Consider the following 7238-nt stretch of genomic DNA (forward strand, 5'->3'; position numbering starts at 1 on the left):
TCTGCTACATGAAATTAGCAGACCCCTTTTTACAACGTTTTGAGCTGGTACACTTTTAGCACTAACGTTTATATTGGCGGCACTAACGAGCACTAATAGTTACCGGTCGATTAAAGTAGAAAATCAAACGGATTTCGTTCGTTCGCCTACTGGCGTAAAGTTGGCAGGTCCCAATAAGTCAAATTTAATTTTGAGGTGGTTTGGTACCTTTTTGACGCGGATCCCTTGCAGCACTAACGTTCGCATGTGAAGCACTAATGAGCACTAACGAGCTGCTTCAAATTCGCATTAGGACAGGGCCAATTTGACAAATGTGGGTCTGCTGCATGAAGTTAGCAGACCCCTTTTTACAACGTTTTGAGCTGTTACACGTTGAGCACTAACGTTTATATTGGCGGCACTAACGAGCACTAACGCTGCTAGTTTAACTAGTGTAAAGATTGCATCGATTTTCTTAAATGGGTCGGCTGGCATGAAGTTAGCAGGCCCACAAATATTTTTAAAAAATAGTAAGTTTCCTTTTGTGCACTAACGATTTCTTCAGCGGCACTAACGTGCACTAACGGAACACTAACGATATGAGTAAGCAGAACCATGGTCTGCTGTAGTAGGCCTGCCAAGTTCATGGACATCGCCCTGTACCTTGCTGAAAGCTACGATTTTTACCCCATACCTAGATGGGCGCTTCCTTACAAGAACGTCTATTTCTTTTCTACCTTTTTCAATTGTTCTCGTAGAGATGCGTAAATTATTGTTGTAGTATCTGACAGCCCTTGGCATGGGGACGTAGGGGAAGAATATTTTAGGATTTCCCTCCGTTAATTAATTATTGAACGGTTTTATTTTCCCATTGTTAAACGAAAACGAGCAAGGCCGTGCAGTTTATTTGGATATCGCAGACCTTTTGAGACTGATCCGAATTCCATGTAACAATAGACATTACAGGGATACAGAATTTGGAAATTTCAGACCGGCTATTAATATCGGTATCCAAGGAGATGTGTTGCAGTGTCTGGTCTCAAATGAAGCGCGCTTAATTAACTTGAATTTTAAAATTGGTGTCAGTTTATTATGATGACTAGAAGGCGAGAAATTAAATAAAAAAGTTTTAATTTTTGGACATTATCACCCGATCACGGCTGCCGGCTGGAATTTTGGACGTTCTCTTTCCGTATTTTGGGAAGTTTATGTAAGGTAACAGCACGATTTAGGAGGATCTCGTTTTTCTGTTTTGGCTTTATGTCATTTTGGTTTACATTTTTTTGCTTTTGAAAGGTAAGCGCTCGATATCTTCATTCCGTCAAGTATAAAGGGGGTTTGTTTTCTTTGTTTCATTTTCGCGCAGCTAGTAGATACCGTTAGTGAATTTGTGTTCTTTTCAGCTTTGGGAAATCACTACCGTTTTGATCTAGCGTAAATCTGTTTTAGATTATTCGTGAGTGACTGGCCGTAAGTTTCCTGGAGTTTTCCGTTTTCTCTGTCTGTTTACCGGTGGCTGGCGAAATTGATCCGAAACTGACCGTGCTTGACCAGGAGCAAGGATCGACAAACTCCTGGTGGCGCTCGAGATTTAATCTAGAGACACTGTTCTCAATTTCTCCAAAGTTTTTCTCAAGTTCTCTTAAATCGCGATCTCTTAAACGTGAGTTCTTCTGTTCTCCCTCATGTTTATCCAACCTAATTCTTTTATGTTTTTCTCAATTTTCTGAAATTGTGACAAAATTTGTCGCAAGTTCCGTTCATGTCACGAACTTATAAATTAAGATGGACTGCTAATGCTGAATTGACAAATGACACTTGGCGCGAAGTTCAAATCAACTAATAAACAAGTATTAACCTCACGTTTTCTAAATAAATTACTGTGACATATGTCATTTTCCAAGGCTGCAATAGTCTCAAAACTTGAGCACTAGGAAAATTCCCCTAGAAAAGAACTAAAACGTGCACATCATGGCTGCGCCCATGCTAGGGCCATTTCTACCTTTATGCAACTGTTTGATCAGCAGTCCATCTTAATTTATAAGTTCGTAGTTCATGTTCTCCTCAAATTATTTTCGCGTTCACTTTTTAATTTCCTCTTCAATTCTTTTCAAGCCCTTTTTATATTCTCTGTAAGTTTCGTTAAAGTTTTCAAGTACCTATCAAGTTCTCAAATTATCTTCATGTCTTCTCAAGCTTTTACTAAAATTTCTCTTAAGTTAACTTATATCAAAAAGTATCAAGTTCATTTTCTTCAAGTTCTGCCAGAGTTCTCAAGGTTTTACTATCTCTTCAAATTCCTCTTCAAGTTTTCATCAAATTCCTTTCATGGTCTACATAAGCTTCTGTCAATTTCCTCATAAGCTGTACTCATAGACTTTACGATGTTCTCAAGATATCAGTTCCTTTCAAGTTTACATCACGTTGTTCCCAGGTTCTTCTCAAGATCATTTCAAGTTCACGAGTTTTTCTCACACATTTTATAATGCGTTCGTAGTTGAAGTGGTTTAACTTGGTCCAAGTCAGAAAGTGACTACAAAAATTAAAAAAAAATGTGGCTTATTTGTGAGCATATCTGGTCGTTGAAAAACACTTGGGAACTTGCTATCCGACCTACCTCATTTCATGGAAGATAATCAAGATTGTTTTTTCTTTGCAAGTTTTCTTCAATAATCAATAAAAGGTATGCTATGCAGGTAACCCAATGGAGATTTTTTTTTTACAAATAGGGGAAATGAGCTACCTGCACATCGGTAAAACCCAACTTATTTAATTTATTTTTCCGTTGTCAAGCGAGCGTCAAATTCCTGACTCAAAGATACAGTACGATAGATTAGATACCGTAATCGAATTATATAGTTGTTTGGTTTGTTTTGAGAGTACTTTAAATTGAACAAGTAAATTAAGGTGTATGCATACATCCTGATGACGACAGTAAACGCCAAGATTTCCCTCGTTGATTTCTATTAAATGAAACTTTTCAAATGTTTCTGCTTTGTTTTGGAACTAAAGTCAATAGCAAATAAAGGTAACTCAACAATCCACAACGAGAGATCAATTAAGATTAATTAAGAACAATAATTGAAGATCAGTATTCAGTGTAAAAACGATGTTAATAAATAAAATAAATAAAATAAATAAAATAAATAAAATAAATAAAATAAATAAAATAAATAAAATAAATAAAATAAATAAAATAAATAAAATAAATAAAATAAATAAAATAAATAAAATAAATAAAATAAATAAAATAAATAAAATAAATAAAATAAATAAAATAAATAAAATAAATAAAATAAATAAAATAAATAAAACATTTATCGCCATTGTAATATTCGCGCACTACATTATTATACAAACTAGTAACAGTTTTAGATGATCTTTGGAACTTGTGTCCATCTGTGCATTTCTAATGAACTCATTTACCTAACTTCAAAGTGGAAACCCCAACCGCTGGAACGGATCAGAGATTTCTACACATATCAATTTACATCTCACGGGGCACATAAGTTCCTGTCCAACTAATCCGTTCCTAATCATTTGATTAAAAAAGCAATGAAATTTCACTTGTTACCATTATTCAGTTTCAACGGAGACGGGCAGATAAAGTGTAATGATGGGTCAATAAATACCGAAGAAACATTTATTTCAAAGGAATCTCGATCGCATGCCTCAGTGCAAAGTGATCGACATAAATAGACTTTTGAGAGAAAAAAACCCTGCAATCGTGGTCTCATTGTTATGTGAATGTTCTCAGACTGGACGAGTAAAATAGAAATTAAGGAAGATACCGGTCGAAGCTTCTTTTGTTGAAAACGTGTAATTTCTCGACCGATCGATGTGGAATGTTTAGGTTGTACATACCCCATTTCTCACAGTAAAATATATTCTGCATAATGAAACGTGGCCCGTTCTAGTTTTCTAATATCGTGTTCAAACGTTGCTGCGTTATTAATGAACGTTTCGTAAACCTGTTTTAAAATTCAAAGACATGTCCTTTGATTGGTTTCTTTAGGTTTTCATAAGTGCCATATGGGGAATAAAATTAGTTTGTCTACGAGAATGAGTGAGTCGAGTTGGGTGAAACGTCCGGATTAATTCCATGCAAAAATGTAGCGGTCAAATTCGGGAAATAATGAATAAAGTTGGTATTAGAAGATTGACCCATCCACAGATTATTGTATTGTTGCTAGCAGGCCGATATGAGCGCACTTTGACCTTGAGATTTGCGCATGTGCCAAGGTGCCGATTCGGTTCGGTTTGCAGACGGAAACAGGTCTGTTTATAAGAAACTAGTCGGTTAAACGAACCTGATTCTGTTAAACGGACCTACCTTTACTGAACAGAGCTGTTTCTATGGAACGAATCTGATTTTAATGAACAGACCTGTTTCTGTTTGACTGACCTGGTTTCGTTTCCGTCGACAAGCAGAACAAAATCGAATGACCTGGAAAGCATGCTCAGATCTCAAGGTTAAGGTGCGCTCATTTTGGCCTTATTATTTATATTTATTTGGACATTCTATTTGAATTTTTGTTAACGGGATACATAGCTCATAGCTGACACTATTGTCCAAAGAAAGAAACATTCATCGCTATTTTGTACACTAATAACAGCATGCTTATACGAGCGGTAAATTGCGGCAATTTTTTAAAGGTTGAAACACCTCCTCTTATTGGAACGTATTTGTTTATGTTTACTTTCAAATGTAGTATTTCTTGTAAAGCACATCCACTTTCTTCCTCCGTGTACTCTGAAACTTTACTCCGCAATTTATCGAGCACTTTGTTTTCGTACCACTCCGTAAATGTATACCCACGTCAATAATAACACTATTCGTTGAGAACATTAAATCGAGATTTTGTGGATTAATGAAATTACATACGAGAACTACATTTTTCCCACTTTTTCCACGAAAATAATGTACCTAAGCGTTTTGCCAAAAAATTAACGATCCTTGTAAGCGAAAAATTATCACTTTGCTCGGGTTAAAAATATATCAACGGCCGAAGTGAGGTAATCAGAAATTCTTTTGCAGTATATGCTCAAACCGTTTCTCCTCCAGCATCCTACTAGCCATATACTCTACCTACGCAGCATAAAGATTTCGAGAATGTTACGCGCTGTCATATATGTGAAAAACCTGTGGTGGAGAGGGAGATACGCTGTAGGGATCGTAATCATCAAGGGAAAGGGCTTTATCGAGGCGCTTCGCACTCTCGACGCAACTTAAACTATCAAGATAGCCCTGTAATTCCGATAGTATTTCACAATCTAAGTGGTTACTCTTTCCGATTTATCGATTCGTTCCGATTCATGAGCAGTAGTATTGGTAAATTATCGACATACTTTGGTCATGACCAGAAAACCATAACTAAATCCTAAAGTCATAGTGAAACTGAGTTCAATTTGCTAACGAGAAAAAAGTGTTTTCCTCTACGAATACTTGGATTGTTGAGAAATGTTAGGACGAACGTTTACACATACTTTCATTTGGTAGTTTTTCCCCCTGTTCCGGCGCTTATCTTCCAGATAAAGCTATATGTAAAGTACTGTAAATGTTTATTGATTTGTATAAAAATAACGATCGGTTCTCTTTGAGAAAGTGCGTAAAATAGTATATTATATTATAAGGAGCTAAAGTGATACTTTTTATAGCGAGTCAGTGTTTGATACAGCACAGCAAAATATTGCCGAGGCATAAGAAGTTACTTTCAGCTTCGCATTATATGATATTTTTCTTCAAAAATTGGAAGAAACATTAACCCTATCATTATGGGTAGCCGTGGGCGCGTCGCTCTTTAGTATGTGCCCTGGCATTGGCAGCATATAAAAAAGTACTTGTTGCCGTTGACAGACGTCTAAAATATCAAACTTTTGAAAAATTGTCATGTTTTATTGACGTTTGAAGAAAAAAAGTTTTATTGAAAGTAGTAATAAAAAAGTGCTTGGGGAATTAGCTGATTGGAGTCAGTTTAAATGAGAATATTCTTATGAATGAGTTAAATTTTTTTAGCTATAAGATGTTTAGTCTTGTATAAAATCACCATATGTCCTATTATTGTTGAGGGTTAATTAGGGGTAAGTAATCGCGTTTTTATTATTATTATTAGATTTTGGTAATTATAAGGGTGGTCTTGAAATTAAGGGTTTCTTGAGTCTTGAGAATTATGAACCATACGAAGAGCGGTGGTTACTCCAAATTTTTGTTGCTTTATTGAAATATAACTACTTATTATAATGGATATGAAAATTAAAGTGACAGTTATTGCTAGAAATCTGTAGACCATCGTAGGAAACTTGAGGACCATAGCACCTGTGAATATTACACTTTATGAAGGATCCTGTGGCTATGGATGTTGTAATTTTAGCGTTTTCATCGGAACTTTGAAATAGTTGTTTGGTGATTTTTAATCGCTTCGAAACTTTGGTCCATTATGAATTGGGCGATTACATTTTCGATTTTCCCTTTACGTACGCTAATAACATGTCTTCATTTACTAAATGGATCCTCTTAATAATCTTAAGCCATTACTTGAAATCTTCATATTCTTTATGATATCGCTCCCTCTTTTTTCTGGTAGCAAATCGACACTTGCAGCCATGGAATCTGCTAATACGTCTGGAGGAATATTGATATTTCCTTCAATTTCGTGCATATTTTTGGAAAAACGTCATACAGCTTCTCAGCACGCGTTTTTAATGAATTGTTTACTTTTAAGTAGTTGCGTCCATGACAACCGCTAACATGTGACCATAAGCATACCATGATCAAGATAATTATTATATTTAACTATTACGAAAAGATGGATCTTTTAGTCCAGTCAAATAAGAAAAAATAAAAACATTAATCGGTAAAGATCTGAAATTTTGGTACACATGTTCATTAGTGTTCCCCATTGGACATACTAAAAGTCCCCGTCAAAATCTGTTGCGCTCGAGGCGCCATCCTGGAAAAAAGGAGCAGTTTTTCAGTTTCTTGCCTATATATCGGCAACAATTATTGATACGGAAAAATAGTTCAGATAAAAAATATAGTTTATTAAATTGCCCATAAAAAAGCATATTAACATTTTTCTGTATGCCCAATACTTTAGCTATAATCGGACATCGAATAGGGAATCAAGTATCCTGAGCTCTCGAAACAGTCGCGCAGATATTTTTTTACAACTTTTTACAAATCATTAAAAATTCATTGAAAATTCTACCAGTATTTCTTATATATGCGAAGTCGTCGCACTCAAGCTTGGTATGAGACA

The sequence above is a fragment of the Photinus pyralis genome, unplaced genomic scaffold, assembly GCF_008802855.1.
Source record: "Photinus pyralis isolate 1611_PpyrPB1 unplaced genomic scaffold, Ppyr1.3 Ppyr1.4_LG6, whole genome shotgun sequence".
NCBI lineage: Eukaryota > Metazoa > Arthropoda > Insecta > Coleoptera > Lampyridae > Photinus > Photinus pyralis.